The sequence below is a fragment of the Danio rerio genome, chromosome 24, assembly GCF_049306965.1.
Source record: "Danio rerio strain Tuebingen ecotype United States chromosome 24, GRCz12tu, whole genome shotgun sequence".
NCBI lineage: Eukaryota > Metazoa > Chordata > Actinopteri > Cypriniformes > Danionidae > Danio > Danio rerio.
The window spans coordinates 9,378,309-9,404,881 of NC_133199.1; the positions used below are offsets into that span (position 1 = coordinate 9,378,309).

Below are 26,573 nucleotides of genomic sequence, written 5' to 3' on the forward strand. Positions count from 1 at the left end.
AGATTACGCTTATTTTACCAAACTAAAATATGATTATGCCTTGATTTTTAATTATTTAATTAGGTCAGTAAGATCTGACTTTGCCAGTCAAAAGTCTTGTCACTCAACAGAAATAATGTACATTATAGAATATAAAGTCATGGTGCAGTGAAAAAAGAATTAATATTGTGTATGACTCCCATGAGCTTGGAGGACTGCATCCATACGTCTCTGCAATGACTCAAATCACTTATTAATAAAGTCATCTGGAATGGCAAAGAAAGCGTTCTTGCAGGACTAAGAGAGTTCATCAAGATTCTTTGGATTCATCTTTAATGCCTCCTCCTTCATCTTACCCCACAAATGTTCAATAATGTTTAAGTCTGGTGACTGAGCTGGTCAATCCTGGAGCACCTTGACCTTCTTTGCTTTCAGTAACTTTGATATGGAGGCTGAAGTATAAGAGGAGCGCTATGCTGCTGAAGAGTTTGCCCTCTCCTGTGGTTTGTAATGTAACAGGCAGCACAAATGTCTTGATACCTCAGACTGTTGATGTTGCCATCCACACAGATCTCTCGCACACCCCCATACTGAGTGTAACTCCAAACCATGAATTTTTCTTTATCAAACTTGACTGATTTCTGCCCAAGAATCTTGGGTCCATGCAGATTCCAGTTGGTCTTCTGCAGTATTTGTGACGATTGGGATGCAGTTCAACAGACGATTCATCAGATGATTTTACCTTCTGCCACTTTTACAAATGATCAAATAGAAGTCAAGTTATTATATGTTGCTATTACAACTGGGATCAACTTTTGTCAGGCATTGTATTTGTCAGGCATTGTATGAGTGTGTGTGTGTGTGTGAAGGGGAAATATGAATGGTTTTTTTCCGAGCACTGGGGGTTCATGAGTTAATGTACTCTCAGTGATAGGTTGCAGCTGGAAGGAGATCTGCTGATAAATAATACCAGAGTAATTGGCAGTTCATCCCATTGTGGTGAACAAGACCTACAAGTAATCAACATCCATAGTAAAATTTTATAGTAAAAAGAGTTATTTTTTATTTATTTAAGCACAGTATATGGTCAAACTGTTACTTGTCATATGGGATTTATTTCAGCATGGCTGTCATTCCTAAATCATAGCTATACCGATATTTCATGAAACTAAATACATCTAAGAGTTTAGGGCTCTACATTGAACTTGATGCTGCTTTATAATGTCCTATTATCTTATGTTACTAATCATTTTATTGTCATGGTATGGTAATCAGCAATACATTACTTTACATCACTTATTCACCAATAGCTTCTTGGTTGTTAGTGGGTTAAAAAATAATGAGTTCAAACCGCTGATAAAAACATTCCAGTTCTTTTTAGACCAAATAAATAGCACAAACAACCCTAACAACATCCAGAATTTGTAATCTAATATGTTTGCTTAACCTTTGACCCCTGTTCAAGTCTGGTAAAGCATGCTTTCAGAGATAAAAACAATGTAATATTGAAATGAAACTACATGACCACAGTGTACTTTTCTCTGGCTTTTGTTATTGTTTGGATTTAGGGAAAGGTTTAGGTGAGTGGCACACTAAAGGCTGATTTATACTTCTGCGTCAAACACCGGCGTATGCTACGACGCTGACGCATAGCCCTTCGCCGTGGCCGTCGGCATTGCCGACGTGCACCTCTCAAAAAAAGTAACTACATGTCGCAACGATGCGTAGCGCAAGCTCTGTGATTGGTCAGCTTGGTATCGCTGACGAGTCTGGGCGGGACCGAGAGCCGCGTGAATGGTGCTAACCTGATGGAGCGATTGTTTACAAGTGTGGAGTCCCGTGAAGGAGCTCCGGATGGAAAGTTTTGTTTTGTGTTTACCTCATAGTTAAAGTTGTTGCACGTCCGCCGATTCCTGCCTCAAAATGAGCGAGTTTGAGTCACCTGTACATCCCGGAAGTGTTCAGGAAAAGCAAAACACCAGTGAAAAAACTCGACACAGAGGAACATAAACACCTCACTGCCAACTAGCGTTTCGGAAGTGTCAATGCAGACCAACAGAGACAGTGCGCAGAAGTATAAATGCACAGCCACGCGCGTTACATGCGCCGTGGGTCACGCCGGTCACTTGACGCAGAAGTATAAACCAGGCTTAAGGGATCTGTATGATATGTCCCACCCTCTCATGGACCTGTACAAAACATACATCTAAAATGTGCAAACAATACCCTAAAGCTGCGGTCACACTAAACTTTTCTCCCCATAGACTTCCATTCATACGCACGCAAATGCATCAGACCGGAAACGCAGGGTCATGCGTTAAGTTTTGCAGTTCTCTGCGGTGCAAAGTTCAAGCTTGGTGAACTCTGACCTGCGAAATCGCATCACACTTGACTGCGTGAGACCAATCGAGGATCAAAACATGACCTTTCTGGACAGAAATTTTAAACATGGAGCAATCGCTTGCTTTTTTTAATGTCTAATAATCTTGTTTGATCCCGCCCCTTTTCGTAGCGCTGTACGACAGAATTTCACACACACAAACTCTACTGTGACCGCAGCTTAACGTTGAGTTCACTGCATGATTTTAACCCTGATTTTGCCTCACCACCCAGTTTTTTTAAATCACCACAAATGCTAGAAATTGAAGGTAAATCGATGCTCATTCACTCAGGTCACAATCAAGCATTGCAAATGATCAAAAACCTAATCTGAGAGAATCGCCAACATGTTGCAGGCACAGACATGTTATTTCGGTAAAACTTCTTGTGTGTATTTGCAGTGTGATCTCAGCGTAAGTAATAGATTACAGGTTGGTAACAATGTACACAACGCCCTCTAGTGGATTTTTCATCTGAAACGTGCAACACAACCTACCTGGAGAAAAATAATTTGCAAGGTTTCACAAAAAAATGTAGGCTGAGGCATGTACTTAAATAGAGCCTTCATTGTATGTTAAAGCATTGTAGCCTCAGTTCAGGGGCGTCCACAAGGGATGGCCATGGCCGGATTAACCAATGGGGATTATGGGCAGAGGCCCAGGAGCCAGTACGCACATGGGTCCCCTGCGAGGGGGGAACAAATGCCAATTTTGGAGTGTCTATTTAGGCTAAGTGCGAATAGCACACGTCGTTGGAAAAAGCTAGCTGAGTGATTCACACACATCACCGTTTGATTGACAGTGACATACATAAGTAAAGAGCACAAATGACAGCAGCGTGAATGGCGTAGCTCGTAAAGTACATGGCAACATGATGCAATCGATCATGAACCTTGTTCAAATCCAGCGTCTGATGAACACACTCTTCTTTTTTTCCCCCACTCTATATCCGATTTTGCGTACTCTTCATCACGAGGAAGACAAGTAGGAATCATTAATAAGTGTGTTTATTATGGAAGAATTGGATTGGAGAGGTGTTATATCCAAAACAAATGCATTATAAGTTTATAATAAAGTTATACATTAAAATACATATTAATAAATTAACCTATAATTAATTAAATGAATTAAAACGACAGTATTTCATTTACCAGAAACAAAAATATAACATTACAATGAATTCATAATTTTTTTGTTTGCCACACCAAGACCTCAAATGGCCACCCCTAAGGATATTTTCTAGAGGCGCCACTGCCTCGGTTTCTTTTCTTAGCTGACAAGAGTGTCATCTTGTGTGCTTTTTATTTTAGATGACTTGAGCAGTCATAGATATTCATCTGAATACTTTGCTTATGACAAGTGGTAATTCGAGTTACTGTTGTATTACTGTTTGAGATTCTGAAATACTCAGTCTAGCCATCTGACAGCAACAACCATGCCACATCCTTCAATTTTAATGCCTTACTTCCTCATGCTGTTTGACCTTTATCAGATCACCCCTGAGCATCCCTAACTGAGTTGCTGCTATGTGATGGGTTGGTAAGATATTTGCGTTAACAAGCAGTTGAACAAATAAAGTGGCTAGAGAGTACGCTTTTAGTAAATCTTTTGGTGTGCTGGACAGGGTGAGTCTTGGGCTTTTCTGTTCCTTCTCTAAAATGAGTCCGGCTCATTTATCATCTCCCCCAGGAAAGATGTTTCTTGTGTCCCCAGTTGGCCCTTAAATCAGCCTGGCCACCGCTACACCCACACTGTCCAGGCAGCTTGACACACTTATAATGATGATGAAGTGGCCTTAACACATTTATCTGTGTGTGTGTGTGTGTGTGTGTGTGTGTGTGTGTGTGTGTGTGTGTGTGTGTGTGTGTGTGTGAGGAGCAGAAATACATACAGTGGCAGTCAAATATCTAGACACAATTGGCTAAATGTTTTATTTTATTGATTTTAATGGCTATTATGCTATGTTTTTAATATATTGTGCATTTGAGATCTGCATTCATGTGTGTGTGTGTGGTTAATTTTACACCTTTCTGTCAATACTTTAATCTAGGGCAGCATCGATATGAATATGCGCAGGTGTGTGTATAATTTAATTTCAGTATTTCAGCTTTTCTAACGCCGCTCAGTTTGATTAGGAAATTAAAGTGATACAGTTCCAGGCTTTTTGACTTTTCTTCCATCTGGGTAAGTTTTTTAGTTGAAAGAGCCTCTGCTAAAAGCCTCATCAGACCCAGGAAAAACCCTGACAAACATAAAAACATAAAGAATAAATAATAATAAAATATGTAGATATTTTCAATGGCACCCTAACCATACACACCGAATTCAACATATCAGTTAAATTGTAGAGACTACAAGACCTGAAATGGATCTTCAGAATTAGGAAAAGTGCAGCAGGGTTTATACTTTGTCAGAAAAACGACATGGTTTTAATGTGTTTCTTTTGAACAATGATTTGAAGAAGGTTAATTGAGTAATCAGACACAGAATGAAGAATATGTACATATCTGCAAAATGCACCCTGACCATACACACCAAATTCAACACACCAATTCCATAGTAGAGACTCCAAGACCTGAAATGGATCTTCAGGATCAGGATTAGGACAAGAGCATCAGATTTTAAACCTCATGTTTATTAAATACGGTTTATTATTTATTAATAAATAATAATATTATAATATTAACTAATATTATAATATTAACTAATATTAATTAATATTGTTATTGATTATTAGATATTATTAAATATAAGTTTATTAAATAATCAGACACTACATACCAATTCCATAGTAGAGACTCCAAAACCTGAAATGGATCTTCAGATCAGGATTAGGACAAGAGCAGCAGGTTTTAAACCTTAGGTTTATTAAATAGGGTTTATTGTTTATTATTATTTATTAATAAATAATAATATGAACTAATATAATATTAACATATATTATTATTATTATTATTATTATTATTATTATTATTATTTATTATTAAATATTAGACACAGACAAAAAACTCTAACAAGCGTAAAAACAAACAAAAACATGAAGAATAAAGTTATATCAAAATATGTACATATCTGCAAATTGCACCCTGACCATACACACCAAATTCAACACACCAATTTCATAGTAGAGACTCCAAGACCTGAAATGGATCTTCAGGATCAGGATTAGGAAAAGAGGCAGCAGGTTTTAAACTTTAGGTTTATTAAATAAGGTTTATTATTATTATTTATTATTAAATAATATTATTATAATATTAACTAATATTAATTAATAATAATATTATTATTATTTATTATTAAATATAGGTTTATTAAATAATCAGACACAGAAAAAAAATTCTAACAAGCGTTAAAAACAAACAAACATGAAGAATAAAGTTATATTAAAATATGTACATATCTGCAAATTGCACCCTGACTATACACACCAAATTCAGCACACCAATTTCATAGTAGAAACTCCAAGACCTGAAACGGATCTTCAGGATCGGGATTAGGAAAAGAGCAGCAGGTTTTAAAACTTTGACAGAAGAACTAATGTGTTTCTTTTGAGCGATGATTTAAAAAAAAATTAAATAAGATGACATGCAAAACGTGAAGTGGGTCTCCAAAATTGGGAATCAAGCAACCATGAAATCAAATTTGAAATTCCTAATTCCAGCTATAAGAGAAAACATTCTCTTTAGTGATTGCACTGTTTTTACAACTTTTTAAAAAATTGTTATAGATGATTGATTGTTAAAGAGTGAAATAAAAACATAATTTAAAAAAAATAATATGTAAAATTTGAAAATGTTAACAATAAATAACCAAGATCTTAATAATCAGAAATAAGCCACTTAATAGTGAGAATTTAAAATTAAAGGGATAGTTCATCCAAATAAATATGTAATTATGTCAGCATTTACCATTTGTTTTAAACCTTTATGAGTTTCTTTCTTCGGTTAAACACAAAATAAACTCTTTTTTTTTTTTTAAATGCATGTAGTATAAATAATGTAGTATTTATTTTACCTACGGAAGTCAATGATTTTCATCTTTCTTCAAAATATCTTGAAATGTGTTCAACAAAAGAAAGAAACTCAAAAAAGTTTGTAACCTGAGGGAGAGTAAATAAATAGTGAGTACATTATCATTTTGGGTGAAATATCACTTCAAAGTATTTCAAAGTATTATTGAAAACGATAGCCACAAATCAATGGACTAGACATTGGAAAGATATTTTGTCCAATGATATTTCCATAACACTTTATATTCACAAATGAACTCATGTTAGTTCTTGATTAGTACATGCTTTGACTCATATATTTCCCTATAAAGTAATGTTTAGTTGACATATTATTACATCACTATCCATGTACTCTTATTGTAAGCTGTTATCAATATTTCCAAAGGAAAATATGCATATTTTTTATTTCTTAAGTTGTTTATTTATTTATTTATTTATTTTTAAAATGAATGACTTGATAGAAAATTAGGAAATAATTATACATATATATATATATATATATATATATATATATATATATATATATATATATATATATATATATATATATATATATATATATATATATATATATATATAAAAATAAATGTCATCTTTATTCACAAAACATAATAATAACTGTAGGTCATTCAGGTCAAAACACGTGTAATACGGTATATAAACACGATATATAAACTTTCGAACTGGGTAATTAACAATATTAATCATCTGTTATGTGAAGCTTATACAGCACAGTAAAATACTACATAATAGAATACTAAATACATTATAACAGCTGTGAAAGCTCTTGTTGATTATTTTTTTCACCGAGAGGTGTGACTTTAGTGAGGAAAATATAATGTACAGATCATTCAGACAAACTGAGGGATGAGGGTTGAAATATTTTATTTTCTATTATTTTCACCATAGTGGAAGATTATCATAATTCAAAACGCTGTAGTCTCTCGAGAGGACAAATGTGGGAATGTAGTCTGCGCGCAGGACCAACTGGACCTCCTGAATCCATTCCGCAGTTTGTCTGTGTCCGGCTCTTTCCTCCGCGCCGCTGATGCTACTGCAGGACTGTGCGCGCAGACGGTGAAGCGCGCGCGGCAGTGAGAGGACTCGGCAGCAGGGGGACCTCCTACCCACCGCAACCAGGGCTTTAATTCCGTTCTCTGCAAGACCCCAACGGAGTCCACCGCTGAGATCCACACAACCCGCACGGTTACGGATTAAATGCATTTAACAATCTGTTTCCCCGAGAAAACTGTGTTTATCTGCGCCGTAAAACTCTCAAGGTAAGAAGCGTGCGCGTAATTGACAGCTTAATTTCATGTGCAATTGTTGGACGCGGTGTGTGCTTTGCCTGGCTCGCGCGCCGGTTTGAACGTAGGCTACTGCGAGGATGATTTCCACAACGTAGATTAAAAGCATGTGTCAGTTGTGTCATTATGTGTTATTGTCTCATCCCTCACTGTTTTATCTTGTGGGAAGCGCTTTAATTCTCAACATGTCACTGCCATCGATCCTAGGGCTGCGGGGAATTGGACCGCACTCAAGTGACCATAAGGTGCGACAGTGAACTGTTGATTGTGAGGCTGCCTGAGTCTTGGCGTTTAATTTTAGACGTAGAACAGCATGGATGTGTTATAATAAACACAACAATTGACTTTTGAAGTGATCGGGTTTCATTTACGCTTTTACAAGTTCACGCATATACAGGCAAATGGATGTTATTACGCACGGATCGATACGAGTGCACTAAACATAACATGTCATGGTAAATAAATCGTCCTGTTTAGAACACATGAACTGCATCTAATCAAGTCAATTATGACGTAACGTAGTATTGTTTTGTAGCGCGTAAATGCGCAGAGATGCGTGTGTGAATGCATAATAAACTGCATGTGTTCTGTTATTCATATATTCAAAAAAATAAACAAATAAAAATAAACAATGGACAAAACTTCACATGTAAGCTTAAATAGTAAATATCCTTTCCATAAATGTTATAATCTAAAAACCACAAATAACATTTCAATAAGTCAACATTTAATGATTTGTGGATTTTATAATTTACAATTTTGTTTGGAATTGATTTCTGTGATTTAGTTGAAGGAGCTACTAAAAATACATAAACTGCAATATCCATGCATAAACTCAGTAACATTAAAAATCTAAACCAGTCCTATCAGTTTAGGACAACATTATTTGAAATGCTAACTCAGAACTGGAAATTCTGTCATCATTTACTCATCCTTTAATTGTCACAAACCTGTTTGAGTTTATTTTTTAGCATAATTTTGTTTGTGTTTAAGTGAAGGAGCTACAAAAATATAAAGTGCAATATGCATGCATGAACTCACTGAGATTGGAAACCTAAGCGGTCTTATCAGTCAACATTCTTTAAAGGGATAGTTCACTCAAAACTGGAAATTCATTTACTCACCTTTTACTTGTCACAGACCTGTTTGACTTAATTTTAATTTATTTTTGAACACAAAAGAAATTATTTTGAACATGTTGAAATGGTAACCTTTGACTTTCATTGTGTTTTTTCTTACCATGGAAGTCAGTGGTTACTAGTTTCTTTAAAATATCTTCTTTTGTGTTCAGCAGAACTAGGAAACTCATGAAGATTTGGAAACATTGGTGAGTAAATTGTAAATTTTTGTGTGAACGTTCCCTTTAAGGTTTTTATTTTTTATTTTTTATATATATATATATATATATATATATATATATATATATATATATATATATATATATATATATATATATATGTATTTTTTTTTTTTTACTATTGTAAACAATAGATGTATGGCAGTGAATAGGGCTTCCTGAGTATTGATTGTTAGGCATTTTGGCCAATTTATAATATAGTTTTTGGGTAAATTTTGTTTATACGACAAAAATGAAAATAGCAAAACTAGTGGAGTGGAGTGGATGTGCACATGCAATTTTTATTTTATTTTAAAGGGCTCCATAAATCATCTTTTGTAAGCTGTTTAGACAGAACTGTGGAAATATACAGGGTGAGCTATTTATATGGATACACCTTAATAAACTTATTGGGAATTTCACAAGAAAAACAATGGTGTGCTTGGTTTTAAACGTAGCTTTATCTTTCATGAGTTATTTACAAGCCCCCTCACATACAGTAGACTAATGTGCCACAAACAGGACGTTAATATCACCAACCATTCCCATTTTATTAAGGTGTATCCATATAAATGGCCCACCCTGTAGCATGTCCACAGACATATGATATAAAGACAATAAGTCCCTTTTTTATGTCCTGATGTTAAAATAGGATCCAAATCCCTCCCATTTCAAGGTCGACTGCAATGTGACATAGGAGTGTTGTTCCCCACCCACCGAGTTGATTGACAACTGTGTAATAACATGTCTATGTAGTAACACACACTTATAATTGTATCAACATGACATGACGTGCGCAAAGCAACCAGGAAAATTAACTGTTCATCTCTCTGTGATCATCAATCATCATCCAATGTAATCAAGAATGAAGTTTACAAGTTTTTAAAACAGTGCATGTCGGCCCCAATAGCCTTGTGGTTAGTTTTGTGTTCACAGCATATATATCCTTACAGTATATGTAAATCCATACAGCTGTGGATATTAACATGTATCCTGTCACATTTGCCATGCTAAAACAGTGCAAAGTTGAAAGTGCACACTGTGTGTGTGTGTGTGTGTGTGTGTGTGTGTGTGTGTGCGCATGTGCATGAACTTTGTGACAACATTGTGTGTGACTCATCATTGCAGAAAGACTTGAATTAACTCCACAACAAATACATCAAATAATCATTGGGAAAGTTCTTACTGTAGTATTTCTTGTTTAATGTTTTGTGAGATCTGCTTCCTTCATGTCTGTCACTGTGTTGTTTATCTGACGTAGCCGAGGTGGAGATTGAGGCACACTCTGACAGGCAAATGGGGAACGGTGGGCGGGGAGAACCAGCATTAAAGGCACAGGCAACAAAAACAACTACATTGTGTTCAGAGTAAAAAAAAAAAAATCCAATACTCTGAAAGGTATCTGATGGGTGTTTTGTGCTGAAACTTTACAGACACATTCTGGAGACACAAAAGACTCATCTTAAATCTTGAATAAGGGGTAAAATAGGTGCCCTTTAAGTGACATCACCAACTATTTGCCTTTTTTATAGTGAAGAAAAAGTATGTTGTGTAAATGTACCCGATAGTGCTTTAAAGATGTGGATTGGGAATTAGATTTATGGAGTAGCGTTGTCTTTTCCTTTGTAGATGGTTGTTATGGAAAATGGATCTGAAAGAATGAGGAAGTAAATGAATAAAATATATGAGAGGGTCCTAAAGGATATAAATAGAAGCACAAGAACACATGTTCACTATCATCAAATAAGCTTCCCATTGATTTTTTTATCACCCTGCTGGCCAGGACTGATTTGCTCACTGAAGTTGAGCCTGGTCAGTACCTGGATTGGAGACCTCCTGGGAACACTATACAGTAGTTTGCTGCTGAAAGAGGTCGGTTTGAGGCTACTAGTGGTGCTTGCTTTGTCAGGCTGGGTCTTAATGCCTTAGTTTGATGATGCTTTTTCCATATTATTACTATCCTTTCGCTGAGGTATTAAACTAAGGGGTCCCACTTTATATTAAGTGGCCTTAACTAATATGTACTTACACAGGAATTAATAGTTTGTTACATGTATTTACTGTGTACTTATGCTTGATTAAATACATGTATGTAATTACATCTGTAATTAACTTTTGTAATTACATTTGTAAATACACTGTTGACCATCCCTAATACTTAACCCACCCTTAAACCTACCCATGCCACCAAACTTGTCCATTGCCCAACCTCTATCCCAACTCAATAGCACCAAAAGTGTTCTTAAATACATTATAAACACAGTAAGTACATTGTATTTATTTTTTGATGTAAGTAGATAGTAGTTAAGGACACTTAATATAAAGTGGGACCAACTAAGGATCTGAATCTCTGTGGTCATTAAAATCCTATAGTATTTTTTGTGAAAAGTGTAACCCCGTTGTCCAGGTCAAATTCCCTCCACCGGCCCTTATCAGTCATGGCCTTCTAGCAAAGCTTAAAGTGGGTCATGTACTAAGTGAAATGCAGCATTCTTAAAACCTGAACATAATATATTATGTATAGTTTGCCCTTTCTCTTTCTTTGTTGCTGTTTTTAAAATACCTTGACTCAAGCTCTTTGATGCTACTCAATGAATGAATCAGAACCTGTGTATTATGATGATTAGATTCGGATTTGGACTTCCTCTTTGGTGTGTGATAAGCGTTTCTGTGAGATATCGTTGTCCAATGCAACACAGGCTCCTTGGAAATACATGCTTCGGTCTACATTTTATTTTAACATACAGTCAAGCCTGAAAATATTCACATCCTGGCGAATTCTGAACTAAAGTTTTGTTCAAATGTAAATAAAAGCTGAGACTTTTTTCTGTCATGATGTACATGATCTTATTGTCTTATTATTTTGGGAGAATCCTGTGTCATTTTCATTTAATCATTCATTCATTTATTTTCTTTTCGGCATAGTCCCTTTATTAATCTGGGGTCGCCACAGCGGAATGAATCGTTAACTTATCCAGCATGTTTTTACGCAGCGGATGCCCTTCCAGCTACAACCCATCTCTGGGAAACATCCACACATACCCATTCAAGTAACCCACGCGAACGCAGGGAGAACATGCAAACTTCCCACAGAAACGCCAACTGACCCAGCCGAGGCTTGAACCAGCGACCATCTTGCTGTAAGGCAACAGCACTACCTACTGCACCACTGCATCGCCTGTGTCATTTTCAGTCAAAAGGGGTATAAGTAATTTCAGGCTTGACTACATTAAAAGGCAGCTTTTAGGTAAAACGGTCACTACAAGCAAGTAGATGCCAACAACTTTTGTGCCTTTTTACACAAAATATGTATATTTTTTTAATTTGCGTGGAAGATGCAATATGCATTCCACTTTTATTTGCACAGAATTTTGCATGGTTGCACATTTGCATTGACTTCATATGTAATTTACTACAGTGAATTTACTAGAGCTTGTCAATCAGTCTGCTAACCTGGGGTGCGTTTCCCAAGCCTAACTTACGACTGAACTATCATAGTGCGATGCATCGTTTGGGAAAAGAACCATGTAGTAACGAGTGTTTCCCAAAACCCGTAGTTTCTCTGTTGCAGATCCATCGCTTGAACCATGTTAGTTAAAATGTAAAACGCCCATAATGATGGTCTAAACGGGGTGGAGTAACTACTTCTTTTGAGAAGAACCCCATCATTTCTTTGTGCAAATTATATTGTTTTACACACACACACGCACACACACACACACACAAACACACAGACACACACACACACACACACACACACACACACACACACACACACACACACAAACACACACACACCTTTTCCATATTAAGTAAATGTATGAAGTAAATGTAAATTGCACATATAGGACCCATGTTTCCTTTACAAATATCATTAAGAATATTACATATTCTATTCTAAATTAACATAAAATCACTTACAAAAGCTAACACCTATTCTTATATAATATATAAATCATTTAAATAAATAATGAAGCTGTTTATTAAAAAAATGAAATTTTATATTTATTATTTTTTAGGAAATGAAAAAAATCCTACTTTAATATTATTAATAATAACAATAATAATAATAATAATAATAATAATAATATAATAATAATAATAATAATAATAATTATTATTATTATTATTATTATTATTATTATTATGTAAGATATTGTTTACTTATTTTTAATTTTTTAAAAAGTCTACTTTTACAGTTTGACATGCAAACCACTGCAGAAATGTTCTAACCAGCAGGCCCATGTCATATACAGCACAGAGACTTAATAAATAACCCACTATAAATTATAAGCATTAACGTATGCTATGTTTTTTGTTTTCATAAGCTTTGGAGACAAAACAAATTCCGCTTTTAAATAATAGCTCACCTATAGCTTTCGCCATGAGGCTGTGTTCCAAATGACATCAGTGTTTTCAAAGTGCACTGCAAAGAGAACACAATTGTAAACAGGAAGATCGCTAAAACGGAACTGTAAAAATACTTTGAAAGCAAATTACACATATGAGAGATGACTTTAATGCGTTTTTATTTTTAATCATTCCGAGTTTAAATGTTAGAATGTTTCTAAATGAATAGGGCATGGGGGGATAACTGATAATAGAACACAGCCAAAAACTATGTTTCTAACTACTGCTCCAGACGTGTAGTTGCAAGCGCAGAAGTTTGCGAGACAGTTTGCGAATGTTCGTTGCAATGATGGATTTGGGAATCGGCAAATCAACAAACTATGCTTGTAACGACAAAACTTGTGACCTTAGTTGGCTAACGATAGTCTTCTCCCGCACTGGTGAGTAAACTTGAAATCAGGTTGGCAGATAGTGTGTCTTCAGTCTTGTGATGCGGTCTGAAGCAACAATTCTGGTGAGCTGACTCCAACAGCTGACTGATATAGCACTGATAATGGCAGCTGTGGAGCCAACCTCAGCCAATTCAACTGGCATTTCATTGGCCCGCTTTCTTACTCTTCAGAGTGATTGGTCGTCTAACAAACTCCCAAGTCTGTTTACTACAGACGCACGTTGAAGTTTCCTTTATGAAGGGGATAAGCTTATCACTTTGTGAATTGAAAACAGTAACTTCAGAATGAGCTATATTGAAACAAAAAAGCTGTTAAAATAGAGAAATCACAGACAATTGAGCTGCCAAATTGGCCAGTTAGCGGAAAAGTTCATTTCAGCTCTAGGCAGATAATTAATATATAAGTGGTTGATTCACTCATGCTATTGCTTTTACACTCAGGTAATGATGTTATCTATTTTATGTCAAAACCCTAAACTCAACCCTCACACAAAGCATTGCAGTTTTACAGTTTTATGTTAAGGCAGCATGTGTAAAAAAAAAAGACCCATGCAATACCCTGCTGGCTGGTTTTTGGCAATGGAAGTTACATTTATATTGTTAACAGTCCATTAATTCCACTATTTTGGTAGTGAGTGTATTTGTGCTCGAGATGGAAAGAGATATTCTACGTCCACAGCTCACGCCTCTGCAAATACTTCATTTCTAGGCTCTTTGCAATCTGTAGCTGCCAGGCTGGCCATCCCTTCATCTGTCAGACAAAATACACTGAGCAGCATGAAGCAGTTTTTATTTCCCGTCTCATTTTATGCCCATGTTTATGCTGACTGGTGGTCAGTCCAGTTCAGCAGAATGCATTAGGACTTGAAGTACTTCACGCTAAACTGCATACGTTTATTGTGTGTTCGTTGATTCTATGGCACAGCATGAATGGTTGTCTTCTATCTAGTTTGAGGACATGGTTGTTGTTGTTTTTTTTTTGCCTTTATAAATGTGTGTTTGGGGTGTTGCGTGTTCATCAGTAATGTGCTCACATATTCATGCCACACACAGAGCTTCTGGGCTTTGTGCTTCAGGGGATTTAAATGGACCAAAGATGTTCTCAGAAAACTAAAGATGCTTCATATTTAAAATGTTTTATTTTTAACACAAGAGCTAATCTCTCCAAGCTTGTTTTGTCTGTCTGTCTGTCTGTCTGTCTGTCTATCTATCTATCGACAGGTCTGTCTGTCTGTTTATCCATCCACCCATCCATCCATCCATCCATCCATCAGTCTATCTATCTATCTATCTATCTATCTATCTATCTATCTATCTATCTATCTATCTATCTATCTATCTATCTATCTATCTATCTATCTATCCATCCATCCATCCATCCATCCATCCATCCATCCATCCATCCATCTATCTACAGATCTATCAGACTGTCTGTTTATCCATCCATCCATCCATCCATCCATCCATCCATCCATCCATCCATCCATCCATCCATCCATCCATCCATCCATCCATCATCTATATATCCATCCATCCATCCATCCATCCATCCATCCATCCATCCATCCATCTATGTACAGATCTATCAGTCTGTCTGTTTATCCATCCGCCCACTTATCCATCCATCCATCCATCCATCCATCCATCCATCCATCCATCCATCCATCCATCCATCTATCTATCTATCTATCTATCTATCTATCTATCTATCTATCTATCTATCTATCTATCTATCTATCTATCTATCTATCTATCTATCTATCTATCGACAGATCTGTCTGTCTGTCTGGTCATCCATCCATCCATCCATCCCTCCGTCCGTCCGTCCGTCCGTCCGTCCGTCCGTCCGTCCGTCCGTCCGTCCATCCATCCATCCATCCATCCATCTATGCGCCCATACTGTAGGTCTGTCTGTCTGTCTTCCTGTCTGAACTGCCTGGAGGCAAGGACATCAATAATGAATGTTTTTCTGATTGGTGCACATGGTGGCACATGGCAGTAATGAGAATCTCTAAATAATAAACCAAACTTGAAAAAGATTTTTTTTGTCCTTTTGAAATGCTTTTTTTTATATGGATGCAACAGCATCTTTTCTACAGCAACTGCTAGAGCCACATGATTCTTAAACACTTAAGATTACTTTTTTTGGTTTACATCTAATGACTATGTCCTTTTTTTTAGATGTCTTGGTTCCATTTTGTGCTTATCATTGGCTGGTTTCAATTAGTCCAGAGTTTGTTTGAAAATGACCAATACCCATCTTTTAACAGAATTTTGGGTCAGCTTATTTGGTGTGCACCAGGCTTCGCATGACAGTATTTACATTAATGCAAATGAACCGCAGAGCAATCGAATTAAAACCTGCATTTTCAATGGCAAAAACAAATCTGTCTTCAATTGGTAATTTTCTCCCAGGTGAATCTTGACTCTTTCTAAAGAAGGTGCATCTCAAAGAAAATTATTATTAACACTTTAGAATAACTATAAGTTATAACTAGTTAATAGTCGATTATTAAACTGTTAGTTAATGAGTTATAAATGACTTAAATGGTTAAAAATAGTTAAATTAAAAGTTAATCCGCTTTTTAAGTGTGACGTCACGCGAAGCGGCTTCCAGGTTCAAGCGCTCTATTCAACTGAATGGGGAGACTCATGATATGCTTATAATAAACGTTTACAAAGCCATTTAATGCTTTTAAAAATCACAATCGCAGTGTATATGTCCATGCCTAATATCCGATGCAAAGAAAGTGATTAATTTTTTATAAATTGTTAAATTTTTTGTATTTGACATGCAGCAAGCCCAGAGATTGTTGTGTACACTATGATTTTATATAAAATTATCTTTAATGTGTGATAGGAATAAAACGTGATCATAAACGAATGATTTCTCCACTCAAATGAATGGCGGCTTGGACCCGGAAACAGTATTACATCCGTCACAAACACGTCACCACTTAACAAGCGGATAGTTTGTTAATTATTTATATATGTTCCTTATAGATAACCAGTAAAAAAATCACTTACAAGCTGTTAGTTAACAAGTTATAAATGACTTGTTAAATGTATTTTAATGATTTAAAACTACCTAATGAATTAGTAATAGATCATGAGAAAACTGCTAGTAAAATACTTACTAAAGACTTGTTAAGTATCAGTTAATAGTTTGTGTATGTTATTGGGATGTTCTAGTTGCAACTATTCTTCATTTCTTAACTGTTAGTAAATTAGGAATAGTTGCAATTTTAGAATAACAACCCAATAACATACATAAGCTAATAACTAACACTTAACTAATATATTAACTCACACTTTACAGAGCAGCTGCTCATACAGTAGTTTAACCATCTACTAATACTAGTGAAACTTTTGTAGAACTTTTCTAATAAAAGACTTTTTTTATTTTATTTTGTTTTTATGTTTAGTACAAAAAGTATCCAAACCTCATGGGTTTGTTCTCTGTTGTATACTGCTGTTCAGCCATGTGATGGCTCAGTATGTGTGTCTCTATACATTTAACACAATGTTCAACATTTCATCTGTGGAGTTTCTTTGGTAAATACAGCACACAGAAAAGCCTATGAGTGGAACAAGGTTAAGGTACAAAACTTTTATATTTAAATATCACATCAAATGTCTGTAGCTTGAACTTGTTCAATCCATTTGCTGTTCTACAAAGTTTCACTGGTATTAGTAGATTGTTAACAAACTAAACAACCGATCTGTATAGTGTGAGTTATTATATTAGTTAAGTGTTAGTTATTAACTTATGTATGTTATTGGGACGTTATTCTAGTTGCAACTATTCCTCATTTACTAACTTAATCAATGAAGAATAGTTGCGACTTTAGAATAACATCCCAATAACATACACAAACTATTAACTGATACTCAACAAGCCTTTAGTAAGTATTTTACTAACAGCTTGTTCATGATCTATAACTAATTTATTAGGTAGTTATAAATCATTAAAATACAGTTAACAAGTCATTTAGAACTTGTTAACTAACAGCTTGTAAGTTATCCATTGGCTATCCATAAGGCACAGTTATAAATAATTAACAAACTATTAACTTTTATTTAACAAGTCATTTATAACTCATTAACTAGTTATAATAAGGGACAGTTCTAAAGAGTTACCGAAAATTGTCTAATGTTCACATTTCTAGTTTTGTTTTGTTCCTTCTCGGTGCAGTGCTGTGCTGTCTTTTCCTTTCTGCATCACAATGACATGATTTGTCAAGAAATTACAGTACAAACAGCAAAAAAAGACATAGTTTACATCAGAATACCCCTCCGTTATACTGACATCATGACTAAGTAAACTGACTGTCTTATCAATGCACAATGACACAAGGACCTGCCGTTCTGATGGCACTGACATGTTCATGGATACAGAAATTAAATTTTGAGAGATGACCTATTAGGATTTTGAGCAGGACACTGTGTTTTGCAGGTAATCCATGGTGTTTTGGTATAAGTGAGCTATGTGTCACATATATATGTACCTGGTCTAATAGAAGAATGGATCAGATTGGTGGTTCATTCTGATAATCCAGCAATTAAGCAGTGTGTTTGTTTGGTGCTGTCTATGTTTGTGTATGTGTGTGAATGAGAGACAGCGCGATGCTGTGTGTCTATGTGTGTGTGTGTTTATACAGACAGCTTGTTATAGCCACCTACCAAAATATAACACTGCGTATGGAAAGCATCGTCAATGCACCGAGATATCGAATTTAACTGAATCGATGGCATGATAATCGTAACTGAACCGAACCGTGAGACCAGTATAGGTTCACACCTCTATAAGTTATATATAAATTCTTTTACCAAGCTAAATCCAAAAATTGGCAGTCCTGGCCGAATGGATTAAAAATGGTAAAACTTAACTGTTTAACTTTTTGGGAGATGTATTTACATTTAGTCATTTAGTAGACGCTTTTATCCAAAGCAACTTACAAATGAGGACAAGGAAGCAATTTACACAACTGTAAGAGCAACAATGAATAAGTGCCATAGGCAGGTTTCAGGTCTGTAAAGTCTAAGAAGGAAAGTATTAGTAGTATTAGTATTTTTTTTTTTTTTTGGGTACAGTTAGTGTGATATCCAGAGAGGCAATTGCAGATTAGGAAGTGAAGTGGAGACTAGTTGAGTTTTTAGTCGTTTCTTGAAAATAGCGAGTGACTCTGCTGTTCTGATGCAGTTAGGGAGTTCATTCCACTAACTGGGCAGATTAAGCGTGAGCGTTCGCGAAAGTGATTTCTTCCCTCTTTGGGATGGAACCACGAGGCGACGTTCATTCACAGAACGCAAGTTTCTGGAGGGCACATAGATCTGCAGAAGTGAGAGCAGATAAGAAGGAGCAAGGCCAGAAGTCACTTTGTAGGCAAACATCAGAGCTTTGAATTTGATGCGAGCAGCAACTGGCAGCCAGTGCAAACGGACTAGCAGCAGAGTGACATGTGCTCGTTTAGGTTCATTGAAGACCACTCGTGCTGCTGCGTTCTGGAGCAGTTGATGAGGCTTGATAGAGTTAGCTGGAAGCCCAGCTAGTAGAGAGTTGCAGTAATCCAGTTTGGAGAGAACAAGAGCTTGAACAAGGAGTTGAGCTGCATTTTCAGATAAGAAGGGTCGGAACTAATAATATGAGCTTATATCCCCAAAAAAAAAGGCCATTTCTTTAACAGTTAATGGTCCACATGTGGTAACTACACACTATACTGTTTTGGAAAAACATTGATTTTGAGTTAAAGTTTTTTTTATTTTTTAAAGTGTGTGTAAAATGTACTTACTTTAGTACTTACTAAAAACATACATTTTATTTGTATATGTTTATGTTATTTGTTCAAGTAAAAAAGTAGGCTTCCATACTATTGAAAAATCCTAACTGTATGCGTGTAGTCCTGTGTCTTGTATCTAGTGATTGTTCTTGATCTTCACAGTGCCTGCGGCTACACTGATAGCTGCTACTGTACTTTATTCCCTGCATAGCCCAGGCCTCAGGGCGGATCTCATACAGTCTCTTCTACATTGTAGTGTACTCTTCAAATCAGATGTCAGGCCATTTTATCATCTGTGTGCACTTCAAGCCTATGGGGTGGTAAATTTGCGCCCTAATCATCCTTTTCAGCACAGTTTGGTATTAGAAGTCTAGAGCCCTTTATTACAGAGGAGAAATAGATTTCAGCTGTGACACCGGCAGCCAGTAACCTCTGTTAGTTTTTTTCCTTTTCTGTATTGTCTTCTGCTGCTCTTGAAGCTGAGGAGAGGAGCTGCCCAAGGGAGGCCATCTGAGCAGCCATCAGTCTCTTATTTCAGAATGATGGAGGTGAATTTGAAAAAGGTGGAATAAAGGACAAGTGAGGCTTTGAATGCTGAGTCCAGGAGCTCACTGATGTGAATTAGAATCACCTTTTTTGGACTTTTATTAGACAGGAAAGTGAAAGGTGATGGGAAATGACTGAGGAGAAAGAACAGGGATGAAATATGCATGTGACGCAGCAGAGCTCAGGTTAGACCGGTCCCCTCAGGAACTTTCTAAAAATTCAGTTTGTATTTGGCATAATATACATTAAACTGTATGTAACATTATGTCTGTGGCCCATACATTTAGAAGGGCCCCAGGGCCCGCTCCAATCCCTCAAACCACCTCCCACCCCACGCTCTTCACTTTAAGCCTGGTTTATACTTCTGCGTGAAGTGACCGGCGTAACCCACGGCGCATGCAATGCGCGTAGCTGTGCATTTATACTTCTGCGCGTTGTCTCTGTTGGTCTGCATTAACACTTCCGAAAGGCTAGTTGGCAGTGAGGTGTAAATGTTCCTCTGTGTCGAGTTTCTTCGCTGCTGTTTTGTTTTCCTGAACACTTCCGGGATGTACAGGTGACTCAAACTCGCTCATTTTGAGGCATGAACCGGCGGACGTTCAACAACTTTAACTATGAGGTAAACACAAAACAAAACTTTCCATCCGGAGCTCCTTCACGGGACTCCACACTTGTAAACAATCGCTCCATCAGGCTCGCACCATTCATGCGGCTCTCGGTCCCACCCAGACTCGTCAGTGCTACCAAGCCGACCAATCACAGAGCTTGCGCTAGGCGTCGTTGCCACGTGTAGTTACATTTTTTGAGAGGTGCACGTCAGCGTTTGACGCAGAAGTATAAATCAGCCTTTAATCTGTGATCTAAACCCAAATCTCCCCATACCCCCACCCTCCTCACCGCTCTTCACTTTACTCTGCGATTGTCGTCGTTTATAGCCGAAAATCATTATAGGGTCATGAACCACTAAAACACATTTTTGAGCTGTTGACAGTAATATATGTGTCCCATGCTGCTATAAACAGTTTTAGGACTTAAAAAAGTAAAATTGGTTGTTTTTGCGTTATTTCGAGCAAATTAATTTTAATTTTTGAAGCTGCGACAAGCCGATTAGGTCCTTGCGTGTATTCCAGCGTGTAGACTGGCTGTCTGTACCTGGGAGTACATCATGATGTCTCTGAGTGTGCTGCATTAATTCATGAGTAAGATTTGGCTCAATCAGTGCGCTCTTTTTGCATGCGGTGCAACCTCATTAACATGCATGATAGCTTCGAAGACTGTTTTTACCTGATACAGTGTTCAGACGGCAGAGAGATGCCACTTTGTGTTGCCAAAACAAGTGAAAGAAAAACAAGAACTGTTTCGAGACAGTGGTTGTCAGTATTGCATTTTTAAATGTGCTGCAACGAAGGTTTTGTTTTCATTTATCCACCATGAGAGCGCAGCTGGACTCACGTGTGGACTACAGCGGCAGAAATATGTTTGTACGGAACATTTTTTACCCGAGAGCTTTTCGCTTCTGTAAACGGTGAAATCCGGATTTGCTGCTCGTCTCCTTTTAAAAAAGACACGATTCCTGTTGACGTGCTGTTGATTGTCCTGTCTCTACAGATTTGGTATATGTGTGTGATTAGTGCCCTTTGTTTGTTCATTCACATGGCAAAGTTCGTTCATATCGTCAGCAGTACTCTTCCAGTTTTTAAAGACAGACCTTAGTCAAAATGGTTTCTAAGTTACTAGTGTAACAAGGAGACTGACACGGAGGGATCCATTATGCAGTATTTATTAGTCAAGCTTTCACTCAAACACACAGTATGCACTAAAGTGCAAACACACATCCACAACAGTCTATGAAGTATCAAGACTGGCAATGAACAGACACAGAGGGTTTTACCAGGCATGGGTCGTAGGCAGGCTGCAAGTATCAGAGTCCGTGTATCAGGCGTGGGTCGTGGGCAGGTAGCGAGTATCAGAGTCCGTGTATCAAGCGTGGGTCGTGGGCAGGCAGAAGGCGAAGCAGAGTCAGAAAACAGGCTGGAGTAATGCACGAAGAATCAGCCAGGGAATAACGCTCAGTAATGCTGCCCGGGGCTAATCAAGACTTCGCACTGACTGAGTGTTTGGAGCTGGCTTATAAAGGGTACGTGGGTCGTTAGCTTGATTCAGAACAGGTGTATGCACAATCAGCGTGTATGGATGATGTAATGCTAGAAGTCCGGAGATGGCGGCCTCTGCTGGCCAGCGAGGGGAATGACTGGGACCGAGTCGGTGACAACTAGGTTTACAGTACGGTAATATCACTAGAGTATTATGGTCTGAAACATCTGCTGTAAATGCTGCTCTTCGAGTGTAAACATGTAAACACCGCTATCAAACTATTAACATCGTGTTTAATTTCGCCGCATTTTGTGACGGGATAGTCTATATACACACATGGCTTTGTGACGCTACCTACCCAGTGCATTTAAGTTACAGAGAATGCGGAGGTTTTTTTTTTTCTCATATACGACATGCGATATCTAGATTTTATTATAACTAAAACAATCCAATGATTAAGAGTCTACCATGTTAACTACATGTTAAAGACATAATCCAACTAAACCATAATTGTATTAACACATGTGGAGTATACCGATTTTAGCCACAGTATTGAAGCTTAGTAAAGTCATGTAAAGACCTGAAATTTAAACTTTTACCGTCATGTAGGATTTTTACCACATTTTGTGGCAGGATAGTCTATACACACCTGTTTGACACTATTCTCTTCACCTGCCAAGTCAGTAAATGACCATAGACACTTGCACTGCGAAATGCAGTTATTTCAAAGATGGTGTAAGGTATCTAATTCCATTAAAACATCAGTCTTTACTTCATACTCGCATCCAACACTGCAGTTTGTCACAAGGGGCATGCATGAAATGTTCCTGAATGGAAGTGAAACTGCCAAACTACAGTTCATGAGTTCACACTCACAGATATTTGACAGAATAGAATATGCGTATTTGGTGTGCTGTCCGGGGAAAGGGCTCTGAGCTCGGGAAGGCACTCTAACTCGTGTTATTCCCCTTATCAGGATAAAAAGAGATAGGGTCTGAGCGCACGGTTCCAGAATGCTCCCCTCTCAGATTTAAATAGGTATCTGGTTTAATAGTGTGGAGTTGGGGTGGTGGAGGGACGCTGAAGTCAAGAGAAAACTGAGGAATGGCGTGTTTGACTATTTATAGAGGTTTGCTCTTGAGCTGATTGGATAATAGAATGATTGTGTGTGTGATGAATTAGTCTCGTCCAAGACTGATCGTGCTCCTCCCGAAATTTGTTTATAAAACATTACCTAAAGTCAACAAATCAAAAACGAAACACCCAAAATTACATAACACTTCTGAGGAAACGTGAATAGCGTGGCGACACAATGATGTTAATAGAATTATGTGCTAGAATATGTAAAATGGGATCCTTAAAGGAACATTCAAAAAGCAGCTCATGTAAACGCCTTAATCACAATATTTTCTCGTTCTAATTAAGGCAAATAATTTGATTACTATCGTTCATGTCAACGTAATCAGTGTCACTCAGATACAAATACACAGTTAAAGTCTGAATTATTTGCCCCCATAATTTTTTTTTCTTCTTTTTTAAATATTTTCCAAATGATGTTTAACAGAGCAAGGAAATTTTCACAGTATGTCTGATAATATTTTTCCTCTCAAAAAAGTCTTATTTGTTTTATTTCAGCTAGAATAAAAAATACATTTTTAAACACCATTTTAGGGACAAAATTATTAGCCCCTTTAAGCTAATTTTTTTTCGATAGTCTACAGAACGAATCACTGTTATACAATAACTTGCCTAATTACACTAACCTGCCTCGCTAACCTAATTAACCTAGTTAAGCCTTTAAATGTCAGTAAGCTGTATAGAAGTGTCTTGAAAAATATCTAGTCAAATATTGTTTACTGTCATCATGGCAAAGATAAAATAAATCCATTATTAGAAATGAGTTATTAAAACTATAATGTTTAGAAATGAGTTGAAAAAATCTTTTCTCAGTTAAACGGAAATTAGGGGAAAAATAAACAGAGGGGCTAATAATTGAGGCGGGCTAATAATTCTGACTTCAACTGTATGTGCAATCATAATCCATGATGTAAAAGGACACGGTTACCTCACACAGCCAACGAAAATGTGCAGAAACTGGCCGCATCCAGTACAAAAAGGCAGACTAGACAGTATTGTTCAATCAGGTAAAAGAGGGAAGTGACAGCATATTAAAGATGACATACAGATGCTGATGAGCTGAAAAGTTATTTTAGTCCAGCTGAACAGTCAGCAGTGTCTGCTTGCCTCAGCTCAACTGGATGAGAGAGAAGCAGTATTGTCAAGCTGCACAATCGATGTTCATTTGAATTCCAGAAAATTGGCGGCAGTATGTTTGTGAGTCGACATTGTGCTTTATTCCACAATCTATTGAGGTGGGGGGTTCTCTGCAGGAAGCTGAAAAGTACAGTTCATGTGAGATATATGAAATAAGATAAATTAATAATTGATAAAGTGGAGGTGCTCTTCTTCCCTCACTCATTTTTCTGTTGCCCTGGAAGAACCACAGGCTTTTAATGCATTTATCTCTAGACAGGCACATTACAGCAGGTTGTGTGTTATGTGTGAAACAGGACAGAAACAACTTTGATACAATAAGTGTGTCATGTGTGATACACTTACACGTGTGAACGCATGTCATGTATGTGTCATTATGTTGCCTATCATACATCTGGCGCAATGTGGCACTAGGCACGACGCAAGTGTTTGTTTGTTTTTTTGCTAGTTTCAGCCCAGGGCAGGTATCATATTCATGTTGTTTAAATTACAAATGTATTTGTTGGCATGTTGATATTTTGGGGCAACTGAAATAGACCATGCAATTGAGCAACTAAAAGTGGTCTAAAGTCAATGGTGCAATGCTTTTTCAGTTGTGGTTTTTTAATAATAGGCTTAAAGGTGCAGTAGGTGATCTTCCACAATGCTAACAGCTTAGCATAAATCTCTGAATCACAGTCCCTCCCCTGCCGTCTAGAGCCACGCCTCCTTAAACACGAGCACAACAAAAGAACCCTCTCTCATGTGTTAAAAGTGACTTGTGCTTGTCGGGCAGCATGCAAGCCAAACTGACATGCTATTTCAAAGCAAATATTTAGATTTGCATGGTAAACATAGGGAGAGACTAGGCGGAATAGCGGTATTTACTTGTGTTTTGTTGTTAAACTAATTAAAATCTACATCACTGAAGCTGTAAAAGGTCTCTTATGAAACTGAAAATAGTCTTGTCAATCTTTCATCGGAAGATTTTAGTGGCTGAACAACACTTCTGTGAAGATATAACCCCGTTGTAACAACAACATCTAACGTTACATCAGCTTTGCGTTAAGCTAAGTTGCGCAGTTGTTCAAATGTACATTTGCTGACAGACTGATTGGGAATTATGGAATTATCGGAATAATGAGAAATGTCGGTCCGGCTTTATTTAATTGGATGAACATTTTTTTTGTTTTATGCCTTACCCAACATATAAAAAAATACATATAAATACATTTAGATCATTTACTTTAATCATTACTATTAGACTTTGAAGAGACTTTCAACCAGCACAACAACAAATGTTTTTAAAGACAATCACCTACTGCACCTTTAATAACAGCTAGCTTGTAAGGATTTGGAACATGGCCTAAAGGTAAAAAAGAGTTGATAACGTTAAGAAGAGGTTCTCCTATAACAGGTAGCATTACTCTCGGTTATTTCGTTTGAATTGGGTCTAACATACACGTAGCTGGTTTAGAACTATTTATAATTGTATCTAGCTCTTTCTGTTCTATGATTTTGAGGCACTGTAGGTTATTTCGATTCAGTGGAATGTTTACTGGATCTAAAGTGTAATGCGGTGCAGAAAGTTTAACATCTATTTTCTGTCTAAAGCCTTTTATTTTATTACTAAAAAAATACATAGAGTCAACACTGCTCATTTGCGGTAGGACATTTTGTTCCAAAGATGACCGATTATTTGTTAATTTAGCAATGCTGCTAAATAAAAATCTAGAATTGGTAGGATTATTTTCTATCAGTTTGCGGAGGTGCTCAGCCCTGGCAGTTTTTAGAGCCCTCCTATAGCTGGACATACTGGCTGTCTCTCAATATGTGTTCTTCAGCGGTCTTGCGTCCTCGTGTTCTCGTGTAACGTCATCATCAGCTGCCAAAGTTTAGTTCCAATACTCAAGGCCGCAAGTACGGAGGAAGCGTGGAACTTCCCAGATGTGTTCTTAATATGGAGGAAGCAACGATGCAGACTTGAGCACCGTGCTCACCTTAGAAGTCCCAGAAGTCATTGCAACTGGAGATGGGAAGCGCAGCATTATTTTAGATTTATTATTAAAGTTCAGAGATATCATTTATTT

General features: G+C 37.0%; 1 protein-coding gene across 23 annotated transcripts in view; it reads left to right on the top strand.

Annotated features, from left to right (window-relative positions):
- The first annotated feature begins 7,438 nt into the window (after positions 1–7,438).
- dlgap1b (discs, large (Drosophila) homolog-associated protein 1b) overlaps positions 7,439–26,573 on the top strand; it is a 235,535-nt gene continuing 216,400 nt past the window's right edge. For all 23 annotated transcript variants that reach the window (XR_012399713.1, XM_073941562.1, XM_073941556.1 and 20 more), the window contains exon 1: positions 7,439–7,646. The gene's annotated coding sequence lies outside the window, so the exon portion shown is untranslated. The remainder of the gene's footprint in view (positions 7,647–26,573) is intronic.